The following is a 16,185-nucleotide window of genomic DNA, read 5'->3' as shown; positions in this document are numbered from 1 at the left end:
TTACAATTACTATTACCATTACTAATACTAATAGTAATATACTAATATTAAGACTAATCTGATAATAATACTATAATTATTAGTAATTCTAATGATAATCCTAATCATAGTACTAACATTAATTATAATCCTAACAATAATACTAATACTAACCCTAATTGTAATCCTAATACTAATTTCAATCATAATTTTAATCATAATCATAATCCTAATCCTAATCCTAATGGCAATGCAAATCTTAATTCTAATATTATTTCTAATTATAATCATAATTCTAATAATAATACGAATCATAATTCTAATCATTATAGAAATGCAAATATGCTAATGGTAACACTAATTTTACTATTCCTAATATGCTAATGCTAATGATAATGTTAATGCTAATTTTCAATAATAATTCTAATCATAATGCTAATACTAATATGCATCATAATCATAATGCTAATATTCATACTAATATGCATACTGATATTCATACTAATATTAATTGTAATATGCTAGCGGTAATGCTAATGCTAACCATAATCTTAATCATAATGCTAATACAAATATTAATATTAATAATAATACTAAACTAATACTTATATACTAATGCTAATGCCAATACTAATACTAATCCTAATACTAATGATAATGCTAATCCTAATATACTAATTATAATCTTAATATACTAATGCTAATTATAATTCTAATTCTACTGCTACTGCTAATGGTAATGCTACTACTAATACTGATGCAACTCAAATAATGATACTAATATAATTATGACCGAAAATGAACGGTGAATAAAAATTAATTATATGGAAATTATTAAACAAAAAATCATTACAAAAACAATAATAAACCATCTACCAATTATTACCAATAATAGAATTTTCTACCCCTTTAGATTTTGGAATAATCTAAGAAACTATTAAAAAGTATAGTTGAAAACATTATTGATTTAGTTTGATGAGAATAATTTGAATGAAGATTATGAGGAGTAATTAAAATTAGGGCTTAAAGCTATCCAAAATTTTAGTAATTAATTTCATATATAAAAACGAATTGCATAAAATTAGGGGATATATATCCAACTAATAAAAATTTATAGCGATGAAACATACGTAGTGCCAAAAGTTGAAAAATGCGTACTGAAAAAAGTTTTACTTGATGTTTTAATATTTTATTTAAATTAAGCTTGAAAGGGGATCTAATTTTATAAAATATCGGATCCTACAACTATAAATCCCATTTCAATAAAAAAGACATTAAAATTTAAAAAAACGTGAGGAATATTAATGATATGTATTTGGATCGAGTGCGTGTTGAGGAAAAAAATTTGGAACAAAAGAAGGTGGAGGATCGAGTGCTGAAAATTACATATAATTATTAACAGTGAAAGACAATTACATATGATAACATGAAGTAGATCATCATATGAAGTAGTTGGATCAAGTGCTGCAAATTATATATAAATATTAAAACGGAAACATAATTGGATATGATAAAATGAAGTAGTTGGATCGAGTGTTGAAAATCACATTGTTGTGGGAGATTATATAGCATGGATTATTACGTAATTTTGTAAATATTTTAAAATTTCAAAATTTGAATTTTAAAATGAGCGGCAATTTAAAATTTTGAAATCATTGATTGTATAATGAAATGATTTGATTTGATTTGAATTGATTTGGAAATAGTTAATCATGGCAGTTAATAAATATGTATTAAGTTATTTTGGAAATAATTAATTTTGATTGACAACTAATTGAGCTACCTAATCCGAGAAAAGTTAAGCCACGATAAAAGACATAATTTATCTTATTTTATGATGAATATAATATGGGAAAAAATATAATTATGAAAAAATATAAAAATTGTTATTATTTGATATAGACATAATCTGGAACAAAAAATAAAAAATGAAGTTGATTTGAATGAATCATATCTTAAAATAGAGATAATTGAATATATATATATATATATATATATATATATATATATATATATATATATATATATATATATATATATATATATATTTGAATATTCTTAATGTTAATGTAGTAATTTATTCAAAAAAAATTAAGATTGAAACATAAAATAGAAAATTATAATGAATGTAAAATATGTAAAATATAAGAAAATAAAATAAAACTCCGAAATTGCACTAATGAAGCAAAAGTACAAAAAATGTTTGTTTTTATTATTTACAAAAAAAATAAAAACATTCAAAAGATGATACTTGTCAATTGTGGTGAAACTTGTACACACAACAATATTGTCCAATCTTCTTTTCAAAACCAAAGAAAAACAAAAAAAAAAATCTTTGATTTCTACGTTTCCACATGCAATACATGATCCAGTGTCAATTTCTCTCAGTTCTGTTTGACAAAACAATAATCGATTTTTTGGATAATGATAAATATATAAGTCAATTAAATTAAAAAACTAAATACAAACTTTTACATAAATAAATAAATGAAATTACAAAAAATGTATGCAAACCGTAACAATGTAGCACATAGCACATAAGTTGGATTCATAAACAACATCTGCAAGAAATACATAAAGAAAAAGTATTAGCATAGTTCTTCAGTTAAATAAAAATATGAAACGGATATAAACCATCTAAATTAAATTATAATACGATAAATGCATGAAATCAACTGAAAAAAATTACCAAAAAAAAACAGCAAAAAGAGAAAACGAAAAACGAAAAATAAAAACAACCTGAATGAAATGGGTGAAGAATAATAGTGTAGGGTGAAATAAATAGGTGGAGGTTTATATAGTTTTGATAAGTATATAGTAATTAGGAAATGTTTTGAATTCAAATTTCAAATGACATGATTATAGGTAATCATATGTGGAAAAAGAAAAAAAGAAAAGGTAAGAAATCAAATCAATTCAATTCGAATGATTTGATTTCTATTGATTAGGAATTAATTTTAAAATATTAAACAATATTTATGGTTATTGAATATTTTTCTTAAACTAACTATATCAATTAAATATAATCATTTTAAATAGGTAAGAAATCAAATTTCATATCATAAAATGTAAATTTCTGATTTTAGAAAATTTTAAAATAAATAAAAATACATGTTTTTTTTTTGTATTTTAATAATAAAATTATAAATTTCATAATATAATATTAATATGTTAATTTGAAATCGAATTTTAATGCATTATTTAACAATATTAATATTTTTTTTTATAATTTTTTTATTGAATGGATATTCGAATATTCAAAATATTAAAAATTAAAAAAAAAAACCAATTGTATTCCTCTATTTTAATATTTGAATATTAAAAAAATATTTTTTTTTCTGAAAATTATTTCAATATTCGTAAAAAAATTGAGTGTACTGAATTTTTTTAAAAAGACTACCAATAAATATATTTTGAAATACTGGAAATGTAAATAAGATTTTTTTATTTCGAATTTATAAAATATTAATTTTGGAAATAATATATATACACGTGGTAATTATTTAAATGAGTGTATAAATGTTAAATAGGAAATAAGTTAAATACATACCAAAATAAAATTGACAACTCACCTATTAAAGAATACACCTCATCAATTGAACTCCAACTAAGCAATTTTGATAAATGACATCATCATTAGCCACATGTCAATCATTGAGGGCATAGATCCTCTTTTTATATTATATATAGATTGGAAAAATCAATTTTGTAAAAATATGTTGTTTGGAATTTGAATAGCTGGGAATAGACACGGTCACGGGCCGGTTCGGACCGGTTCACGGTTCACATTTTCCGGAACCGGAACCGGCCCGTGGCGTGCACGGTTCACCGGGCCGGGTCGGCCCGCTGGTTCGGGCCGGTTCACGGTTCACGGTTCACCGGTTCGGGCCGGTTCACGGTTCACCGGGCCGGGTCGGCCCGGAAATTTTGAATTTTTTTTTTTTTGTTTTTTTTTTTTGGAAATATTTAATGAATAAGTAAATCAAAAGAAATACTTTTAAATAGATAAAGGAAAAGGAAAAAAATGAAAAGTCAATTTAGAAGCACAAGTTTGAAATATTTGATGAATAAGTAAATTATAGGAAAAATTGGGGGGGTTTGGGGGGGCAAAAAAAATTAAAAAAAAAACAAAATTGGGGTGTGAGGGTAATTATAGGAAAAATTGGGGGGAAAAAATTCAAAAAAATTCAAAAAAAAATAAATAACGGCCGGTTCACCCGGGCCGGTTCACTAGCCACTATTTGCTTTTTCTTTGAATTTTTTTGAATAATTTTTTTTTTTTTTAAATCTTGGTGAACCGTCGGGCCGGCCCGGCGGTTCACGGTTCACCAAATCTAAGAACCGGGCCCGTCCCGGGTAGGACGGGCCGGTTCACGGTTGCGGGCCGGTTCACACGGTCAACGGGCCGGTTCGGGCCGGTTTCGGGCCCAAAACCGGCCCGTGGCCGTGTCTAGCTGGGAATATATAATCATACATACTGAGAGCTAAATATTTATACAACGGTTCTAGTCTTCCCATTAGTTTATTGATCCAACGTATCCCTAATTATCAATATTTTTTCATAATTAATTTTTTTCAATTTGTTTAAATGTCAAATTATCAATATTTTGAATATATAACCAACATCATCCATTAGTAGAGTTGGTACCTAACCTTACTTAAGTGCACATTGGTTCAAATAAAAAACAATCTCGCAAATAATCTCATCTCCATGTCAAAACAGTAACATTCACGTCATATTTCCTCAGGTGCTAACGATTGTATGTCGCCCTACCTTGTTTATTTTTTACGCTCATACATTTGCCTTTGTGTACAACTCAATGATATTCAAATAAATTTTGGCATGATCTCATGCATTTGTATAAGTTGAACATATCTGTATTTAACTAGCTCGCCAGCATTCTATTAAAATTCATATAAATGCATCCTTTGGAATAAAAATCGAACGGTGCAAATATGTCGAAACGACTTTGGCACAGCGCCTTGCATGTGTGTCTATATATATATATATATATATATATATATAATCCAAATGGTTACTTTATATTTTTCAATTACTAGTCACATCATACGAAATGATTAAAACGCTAATATCGAATGTGACTAGTAATTGAAATATATAAAGAAACCATTACGGTTATATATATATATATATATATATATATATATATATATATATAATTTTTAATTTTACAAAAACTGATATATTCGGCTCATGGTCGGTTTTAGTAAAAAAAATCGAACCAAATCGAGCCCAGATGTGCACACCCCTATGAAGGAGATAAACCCAACAAAGAGAGCTATGCAATGCTTTCTCAGCACTAAGACCAGTCTCCGAAATGATAGATCTGACCAGAATGACTTAGATCTCTGATCAAATCCCTCGCCTAAAATCCCACCTCACCAAGATTTGAAAACTCTCGTGTTTCCACCTATAAATAGATCCCACGAGCTCACCACAAAATAAAAATTAAATGGGGATTCAAATTGTGTAATTCTACTGCCCCTTCTAGAATTGCACTAAGCACATGGTTTCATTACCACACTCCTTTAAACCCACCCCATCATTTTCTTGCTATTTTGTCGATAATTTATAACATAGTTTGTATGAACCTCTCAATGTATCACAAAAGGCATCAATTAATTAGAGCATGCCACGGAAAAATAATTTCATAATATATATTCACTAACGTAACTTCAGTGTTGTACCTGTAACTGTAAGCCTTCATCCAAGCATAAGTAGATCTCTATTACGCTGCACTTCCTGAAAATTTGTACACACGCAGGAGCAAATCAATACACACTCAAATAATATTTTCTGTCAAACACATCATTTTCTGTACATCGAAAACATAGCACCACGCGTAATTTCTGTCAAACACATCATTTTCTGACACTCGAAAACATAGCACCACTCGTAATTTCTGAGGAAAAAATAAATACACGAAAACATAGCACCACGCGTAATTCTGAGGAAAAAGTAAATAAAGGAGCGGTACACTTACGCAACGATGAGATTTCTTTCAATAGGATCGGTGAAATTGCCGGCGCTTGTATCTGGTTGTCGCCACATAATTCCATAAAGTCATCCTTCTTCAGAGATTTGCTTCGTGAAAAACCCTTAAACTCCACTTCTAAACCCTAAAACTCCACTTCTCGCTGTGAAAGAGAGGAAGGATGATCTGGTGTAGTAGTGTACGAACTGTTTTTTTTTTTTATATACATCTGAGTTTATATATGTAGCAGACTTGCCACTTTTTATTTTTCTATTATTTTCTTTTGACTTGTATTGGAAAAATCAATTTTGTAAAAATATGTTGTTTGGAATTTGAATAGCTGGGAATAGACACGGTCACGGGCCGGTTCGGACCGGTTCACGGTTCACATTTTCCGGAACCGGAACCGGCCCGTGGCGTGCACGGTTCACCGGGCCGGGTCGGCCCGCCGGTTCGGGCCGGTTCACGGTTCACCGGTTCGGGCCGGTTCACGGTTCACCGGGCCGGGTCGGCCCGGAAATTTTGAATTTTTTTTTTTTGTTTTTTTTTTTTTGGAAATATTTAATGAATAAGTAAATCAAAAGAAATACTTTTAAATAGATAAAGGAAAAGGAAATAAATGAAAAGTCCTACCTTGAATATATAACCAACATCATCCATTAGTAGAGTTGGTACCTAACCTTACTTAAGTGCACATTGGTTCAAATAAAAAACAATCTCGCAAATAATCTCATCTCCATGTCAAAATAGTAACATTCACGTCATATTTCCTCAGGTGCTAACGATTGTATGTCGCCCTACCTTGTTTATTTTTTACGCTCATACATTTGCCTTTGTGTACAACTCAATGATATTCAAATAATTTTTGGCATGATCTCATGCATTTGTATAAGTTGAACATATCTGTATTTAACTAGCTCGCCAGCATTCTATTAAAATTCATATAAATGCATCCTTTGGAATAAAAATCGAACGGTGCAAATATGTCGAAACGACTTTGGCACAGCGCCTTGCATGTGTGTCTATATATATATATATATATATATATATATATATATATATATATATAATCCAAATGGTTACTTTATATTTTTCAATTACTAGTCACATCATACGAAATGATTAAAACGCTAATATCGAATGTGACTAGTAATTGAAATATATAAAGTAACCATTACGGTTATATATATATATATATATATATATATAATTTTTAATTTTACAAAAACTGATATATTCGGCTCATGGTCGGTTTTAGTAAAAAAAATCGAACCAAATCGAGCCCAGATGTGCACACCCCTATGAAGGAGATAAACCCAACAAAGAGAGCTATGCAATGCTTTCTCAGCACTAAGACCAGTCTCCGAAATGATAGATCTGACCAGAATGACTTAGATCTCTGATCAAATCCCTCGCCTAAAATCCCACCTCACCAAGATTTGAAAGCTCTCGTGTTTCCACCTATAAATAGATCCCACGAGCTCACCACAAAATAAAAATTAAATGGGGATTCAAATTGTGTAATTCTACTGCCCCTTCTAGAATTGCACTAAGCACATGGTTTCATTACCACACTCCTTTAAACCCACCCCATCATTTTCTTGCTATTTTGTCGATAATTTATAACATAGTTTGTATGAACCTCTCAATGTATCACAAAAGGCATTAATTAATTAGAGCATGCCACGGAAAAATAATTTCATAATATATATTCACTAACGTAACTTCAGTGTTGTACCTGTAACTGTAAGCCTTCATCCAAGCATAAGTAGATCTCTATTACGCTGCACTTCCTGAAAATTTGTACACACGCAGGAGCAAATCAATACACACTCAAATAATATTTTCTGTCAAACACATCATTTTCTGTACATCGAAAACATAGCACCACGCGTAATTTCTGTCAAACACATCATTTTCTGACACTCGAAAACATAGCACCACTCGTAATTTCTGAGGAAAAAATAAATACACGAAAACATAGCACCACGCGTAATTCTGAGGAAAAAGTAAATAAAGGAGCGGTACACTTACGCAACGATGAGATTTCTTTCAATAGGATCGGTGAAATTGCCGGCGCTTGTATCTGGTTGTCGCCACATAATTCCATAAAGTCATCCTTCTTCAGAGATTTGCTTCGTGAAAAACCCTTAAACTCCACTTCTAAACCCTAAAACTCCACTTCTCGCTGTGAAAGAGAGGAAGGATGATCTGGTGTAGTAGTGTACGAACTGTTTTTTTTTTTTATATACATCTGAGTTTATATATGTAGCAGACTTGCCACTTTTTATTTTTCTATTATTTTCTTTTGACTTGTATTGGAAAAATCAATTTTGTAAAAATATGTTGTTTGGAATTTGAATAGCTGGGAATAGACACGGTCACGGGCCGGTTCGGACCGGTTCACGGTTCACATTTTCCGGAACCGGAACCGGCCCGTGGCGTGCACGGTTCACCGGGCCGGGTCGGCCCGCCGGTTCGGGCCGGTTCACGGTTCACCGGTTCGGGCCGGTTCACGGTTCACCGGGCCGGGTCGGCCCGGAAATTTTGAATTTTTTTTTTTTGTTTTTTTTTTTTTGGAAATATTTAATGAATAAGTAAATCAAAAGAAATACTTTTAAATAGATAAAGGAAAAGGAAATAAATGAAAAGTCAATTTAGAAGCACAAGTTTGAAATATTTGATGAATAAGTAAATTATAGGAAAAATTGGGGGGGTTTGGGGGGCAAAAAAAATTAAAAAAAAAAACAAAATTGGGGTGTGAGGGTAATTATAGGAAAAATTGGGGGGAAAAAATTCAAAAAAATTCAAAAAAAAATAAATAACGGCCGGTTCACCCGGGCCGGTTCACCCGGGCCGGTTCGGGCCGGTTCACTAGCCACTATTTGCTTTTTCTTTGAATTTTTTTGAATAATTTTTTTTTTTTTTAAATCTTGGTGAACCGTCGGGCCGGCCCGGCGGTTCACGGTTCACCAAATCTAAGAACCGGGCCCGTCCCGGGTAGGACGGGCCGGTTCACGGTTGCGGGCCGGTTCACACGGTCAACGGGCCGGTTCGGGCCGGTTCCGGGCCCAAAACCGGCCCGTGGCCGTGTCTAGCTGGGAATATATAATCATACATACTGAGAGCTAAATATTTATACAACGGTTCTAGTCTTCCCATTAGTTTATTGATCCAACGTATCCCTAATTATCAATATTTTTTCATAATTAATTTTTTTCAATTTGTTTAAATGTCAAATTATCAATATTTTGAATATATAACCAACATCATCCATTAGTAGAGTTGGTACCTAACCTTACTTAAGTGCACATTGGTTCAAATAAAAAACAATCTCGCAAATAATCTCATCTCCATGTCAAAATAGTAACATTCACGTCATATTTCCTCAGGTGCTAACGATTGTATGTCGCCCTACCTTGTTTATTTTTTACGCTCATACATTTGCCTTTGTGTACAACTCAATGATATTCAAATAAATTTTGGCATGATCTCATGCATTTGTATAAGTTGAACATATCTGTATTTAACTAGCTCGCCAGCATTCTATTAAAATTCATATAAATGCATCCTTTGGAATAAAAATCGAACGGTGCAAATATGTCGAAACGACTTTGGCACAGCGCCTTGCATGTGTGTCTATATATATATATATATATATATATATATATATATATATATATATATATATATATATATATATATATATATATAATCCAAATGGTTACTTTATATTTTTCAATTACTAGTCACATCATACGAAATGATTAAAACGCTAATATCGAATGTGACTAGTAATTGAAATATATAAAGTAACCATTACGGTTATATATATATATATATATATATATATATATATATATATATATATATATATATATATATATATATATATATATATATATATATATAATTTTTAATTTTACAAAAACTGATATATTCGGCTCATGGTCGGTTTTAGTAAAAAAAATCGAACCAAATCGAGCCCAGATGTGCACACCCCTATGAAGGAGATAAACCCAACAAAGAGAGCTATGCAATGCTTTCTCAGCACTAAGACCAGTCTCCGAAATGATAGATCTGACCAGAATGACTTAGATCTCTGATCAAATCCCTCGCCTAAAATCCCACCTCACCAAGATTTGAAAACTCTCGTGTTTCCACCTATAAATAGATCCCACGAGCTCACCACAAAATAAAAATTAAATGGGGATTCAAATTGTGTGTGTTCCATTTCTCTCTCACCGACGTTACTATATAGATAAACAAGAGAAGTTGTCTCAAAAGTAGACAGCAAAAACGATACAACCATTGTCATGGTCAAACGGGTGTATCGACAAAAAATGTCAATACACATACAATGCGACGGTATAACCAAATGAGAGAGTGAGAAGGAGGACCAAAAGTAGAATTTCGGGAGAGAGGCTCAAATTAAATACCTGGAATTAATAATTAGGATCAATCCGGTAGAAATCAACGGTCCATATCAAGTGTCTAGAGATATAAAGCGTTTGACCGGATGCACGCTTTTAGTGCTGGCTTTTTAAGTTAGACCGTCTCAAGTGGAATCTAGGTTAATGGAATGAATTCTGCAATCAAAGGGAACAATTCTCTCCCACTTGGAATAAAATTTACATTTCTTTTTCACAAATTTGAACCTCCATTTAAGCCAAAGGGTCCAAAATCTTCAAATTTCTTCAATTATCACCTTAGCAGGCAAATGAACTGCTCCAGAGGAATCAAGAATGAAAGTGATAGCATTACAACAACTCTGACAAAGGTCATGTGATTTTTAGAGGAAATATCTAAAGGTGTCCTTATACTAAACCCATTAATAATGTATAAAGAAATTAATACAGCTTAGAATAAACTAAGAGGGTGTTTGGCTAAACTTATAAGATGTTAAAAAGAGCTTATAAGATCTTAATATTTTTTTAAATAAGCTGTCGGAAAGCAAATAAGATTTTTTTAAAAAAAATACCTCTACCCCACCTTTTGAATGTTATATATATATATATATATATATATATATATATATATATATATATATATTATTCCTGTAAAATACGATATAAAAGTTTACTAAAACTGTACAAATAAATTTATATTAGTTTTTAGAGATAAACATAGGTAAGAAGGGAAAATGGTTCATGCATAAAGTTCAATAAAATATATATCAATTAAATCATGGTATTCGGAAAGATCTATTCGACAAAATGTTCATGCATAAAGTTCAATAATTACAATTAGGACCGGCAATTGAGCCGGGCCTTCCCGAAGCCCGATGGCTCGGCCCGATTTTATTTGAGCCGAGCTCGATAAATTGTGAGCCGGGCCGCGTTTGAACATTTTTATTAAACTCGATTAAATTATGAGCCGAGTTTGAGCTTAACATGGCTCAACCCGAATAAAGCCCGACTAAGTATATATATATATATATATATATATATATATATATATATATATATATATATATATATATATATATATATATATATATATATATATATATATATACACACACACACGAATGGATGTAAACAAGTTAACAACTAGTAGTAATTAATTCATATATTTAATCACATCTAATCTCGAGAATCTGAAAAGTTTTTTAATGTAAAAAATATTAATTTTTTCTTCATTCATATAAATATAAAACCTAGTATATACAAAACCTAACCACTAGGCCAAAACAGTCGACTGGCGACGAAATTTGGCGACGAAAATGTGTATTTGGCGACGATTTTTTTCTGTTTGCGACGAATTATTTTCGTCGCCAAATCCTACACAAAACGTCGCCAAACGTCCCGTCGCAAGAGCGGCGACGAAAAAACATTTTCGAAGCAAAGGTTTGCGACGCATTAAATAAATCGTCGCAAAATTCGTATTTTCTGGAAAAAAAATGTTTTTTTTATATTAGCGACGGATCCTATACTTTCGTCGCTTACTTGTTGCGACGAATACGTAATAAGTCGCAAACCTTGGCGACGAATGTTATTTTCGTCACTATTGTGAGCGACGTTTTGTGACGTTTTCGTCGCTAAATTTACGAAAAATATTTGCGACTAATGTCCGTTTTCGTCGCAAGCCCCACGATTTATTTGCGGCGATTTGTTTTATTTATTCGTCGCTAGGTTTTTTATTTTTTTTAATATATTTTCTGGTTTATTTATTTTTTCGTTTAAGAAATTCAACCTGTATTCAGCAGTTGTACAAAAAAAAAATACACTTATATCGAAAATATTAAAACCAATTATACGGATTAAATATCAAGGTAGCACAAAACATAAATTAAAAAAGTACATAAAACTTAAAAGCATATAATGTAGTGTTGCAAAGTTTAATTCAAAAACCAAACAAAGTTCATCACTTTTTATACTCCACCATCATTGGAAGGAGTCGATGTTGAGGCTTGTAGTCCAAAACGGCCGACCAAGGTGTTCACAATTTCTCGGGTTTCTTTCAATTCCGCTTCCAATCTTTCCATTTTTTCATCTTTAAGTAGCATTTGCTCTTTCATTGAATTCATTTCCATTTGCACTTCCGGCGGAATTGAAGAAAATCTCGACTTTGAACTCTTTGTGGTGGTTGCAATCTTAATTCCAAGCCCTTTGCTTTTCAATACTTAACAGAATCATTATAAAATGTTGCCTAATTAACATAATCATTAGTGAAGTAATTAACAGAATACTCAACAAAAATCTTGCCATTATCATTATAAAATGAATCCCTAATTCACATTTTTGATTAATGCGATTTCGATGAAGGTACAAGAAACTCTCTGATGCAAATAAAACCATTCAAAATTTTCTATGAAACAAAACCACCCCCAATAAATTCAATTTACACACACCTGATTTGATGCAAATAACACATTCAAATTTTTTTATGAAAAACGCACAAACACACTTCTGTGTGTATGTGTGTGTGTGTGTGTGAAATACTTACTCCAATCAGCGGAGAGCAACGGCGAACGACGGAGAGCAGCGGCGGACGGCGGAGAGATCGGGGCGGACGGCGGAGAACGACGGAGCGGAGAGATGGGTTGACGGTGGAGAGCAGCGGCGGAGAGATGGTCGGAGGAGAGCAGCGGCGGACGGCAAGAGAGCAGCGGCAGACTGCGGCGGCGGAGGCGGAGGGGGAGGACCCGGCGGAGGGGGGGCGCCGGCGGAGGGGAAAAACGAAAGAGAGAGAAGAAATTCAGAGAAAATGGGGAAAAGGGGATTAGGGCCTGACTTCTAATTCATTTCTTTGCGACGATTCCTACCCAATCGTCGCCATAAATATTTAAAACGAATATTGTAGCGACGTTTCAAGGACTTTCGTCGCTAATCAAAAAAAAAAATTAAGTAGATTTGCGACGTTTCTGTAAGAAACGTCGCTATAGAAAACCGAGATTTTTTTTATAATTATTTTGGCGACGATTAAGACACTATCGTCGCCAATAATAAATATAATTCTTTTAAAAAATTATTTGTCATGCGACGAATCTACTGTTTTCGTCGCTACCAAATAAATATAATTTAGTATTACCTCTTTATTACGCTACGTTTATCCTTATTCGTCGCCACACCACTAATTATTTTTTTTATAATTGCACTAGCGACGAATACGTAATATTCGTCGCTAAGGTAACAAAATAAATTGCAAAAAATATATTTCTTGCGTCGGTTATATAAAAACGTCGCTACGAGAGTGCTTTATTATCTTTTTTTTTCACTTTGCGACGGTTTTTTATCATTAGTCGCAAACTGGCGACGATTGTTAAAAACGTCGCGAGATATTCCATCGAAATCTTATTTTCCGATATCTTGCGACGTTTGTTAGTCAAAAAGGTCGCAAACTAGCGACGATTCTGGAATCGTCGCCAAAAAAAACGTCGCAAGTGAGCTGTTTTGGCCTAGTGAACGTTAACAGTATGTTGCAAAATTTAAGTTGAGTGTTTCTCTTGTCATCAATGGAGGTAATCTTAATGTATCACTGTTTTTTACTTTCAATGATTATTCTAGATATAAGTTTTATCTTAATTTATCATTGTTTTCGACTTGCAATGAGTATTTTAAATTTATCATAGTATAAGTTTTTTTTTTTAACATGTTCAGTTACAAAGTTGTAAAATATGTAATTTATATATTGCCTGATAAAAGCCCGATATAAACCCGAAGCCCGAAAAAATAAGTGAGCCGAGTTTGAGCCTATAGGCATGAGGCCCGATGGTATTTGAGCTTGAGCCTATAAAAACGAGGCCCGATGGTATATGAGTTTGAGCCGACCCAAGCTCGGCTCACATGGCCCGATTGCCAGCCCTAATTACAATTTGTGACTGATAAACATATGACAAATTTTGAATATTGGGAGAAATAGTATAAATGATTGAAATAGAAAATAGAGTACCATGTTTTTAATTTTTTTTAGTAATTAATTCTGTTAATATAAGTAAATTATATTGTGCGTCCCTAAGAAGTAAGAACTAGCCTCCTTAGCTTCAAGACTACATTAAACAAACATAAAATTGTCACATATCTGACAAATAACAAAGTTGGTGTGTCCCCATAACAGAAAAGCTTGTCCATGATGCTGTCAATACAATACTCTATCAATAGCAACTCCATCGTCGCCTTTTTATAACAAAACGAATTTTCGCCACGGTCAAGACAAAAAATTAAATTCAATACTTACCAACTGCAAAAGGTTTTGTAAGTAGAACTTTGGGATTTTTTAGTCCAAGCCCATTCCATCTCAAGCTGCAGAGTCATTTCATGCTACTTACATTAAAGGTAATTTTACTACAAAAGTTTGTGGAGAATATAATAATTTTATCTCTACCTATCTAATTCATATCATTTTGGTTCACCTTTGAAGTTACCGGAAGAGGAAGGTACGAGCAATGTATTGCGCTTCTTCCGTGCAGTAGAGAGAGAAAGTGTGATGATCTTCCGTGCAGTAGAGAGAGAGAGTGTGGTGAGGGAACTGCTACACATGCATCTGAAAATTTTGACTAAACGTTTCTTGATTTCGACCTAATACTTAATCTAGCCCTTTTTATTTCCCCTATCCCCTATATTTATGACTTTTAGCAGATTAAATATTTTTTATGGTTTTGCGCCATTGTAGCTTTCAGTAGTAATTAATATGATATCCCAAGTACAAATTTTCTTGAAATCAAAATTTGTGTACGAAGGGCCAAACTGCAACAGGATTGGATGGAACAAATACTAAAGACACCAATAGGACTCTTTCCAAACTCAAAAGTGACAAAATGACAATGTTTTATCAAATATTGGAGAAAAGGCAATAAAAGATGTCCAAAGGCTTTCAAATCTGGAATAAACCACTTTACTAAAGTCAGATTATAAAGAAGAAAAAAATATCTTTTTCATGTATCAGTATTTCTTTTTCTCCAATTGATTAGAATTAGACGGCGGTTATATGCAAGTCCATTTTTTTATTAGTTCAAGACCTCCAACATAAAAATACTAATTTACCCTTAATGAAAATTAAAATCAAATAAAAAACACAAAACATTAAAAAATAAAAAAAATCATTTCCTTTGTGCAAGACCAAATAAAATACATAAATCCAGAAACTCTTCTTTCTTATTTCACGACTTAAAACTCTTCTTCTTCTTCACAAACCCACCAAGAAATCCTACACACCAAAATTATCAAATACATACCAAACATTCACGATGGAACCAAAAACCAATGATATGGTGGTTTACGAGGGTGGAGAACACAATGGAATATGTTTTCACCGTTTATTTTTGCTTTAGGGTCGTTTCTTTTTTGTTGGAAAAAAAAATCGACGATACAAAAAATCGGTCTGCAAATACCGATTTTTGTTACTAAAGTCGGTAACCACATTCCGATTATTTTAATAAAAGTCGGTACTTAAAAACCGATTTTTGTCGTAAAAATCGGCATGAGAACACCGATTTGTTTTTGTATTATCGGTATTGTCATGCCGACTTGTACTACAAAAATCGGTTTTTAAATACCGATTTTATTATCTGTGTTTTTTTAAGACCGTTTTCTCATACTTTCGTTCATCAACCTAGGGGATTGATGGAGGATTATTCAAATGAATTATCTAACGAATAAATATTTGAGATACGGAAAGTTCTACTCGATTGGGTTAAAGGAGTGGTAGACGCCACCGAATGGTGATAAAACATTTTCGTTTCAAATATTTAAAAAATATCAATTAACCA

At 32.1% G+C, this 16,185-nt stretch overlaps 1 long non-coding RNA gene across 1 annotated transcript; it reads right to left on the bottom strand.

The window, feature by feature from the left end:
• Positions 1–12,204: 12,204 nt before the first annotated feature.
• On the bottom strand, positions 12,205–13,242 carry LOC148766111 (uncharacterized). The gene is made up of 2 exons (XR_016029070.1): positions 12,924–13,242; positions 12,205–12,626 (listed from the first exon to the last, which is right to left on the bottom strand). It is a non-coding gene; the product is annotated as an uncharacterized LOC148766111 (long non-coding RNA).
• Positions 13,243–16,185: the final 2,943 nt, after the last annotated feature.

The sequence above is a fragment of the Erythranthe guttata genome, chromosome 13 (genome assembly GCF_056151865.1).
Source record: "Erythranthe guttata isolate IM_541 chromosome 13, IM_541, whole genome shotgun sequence".
NCBI lineage: Eukaryota > Viridiplantae > Streptophyta > Magnoliopsida > Lamiales > Phrymaceae > Erythranthe > Erythranthe guttata.
The sequence above is the reverse complement of the archived record's forward strand: the minus strand, read 5'-3'. Positions and strand labels throughout refer to the sequence as shown.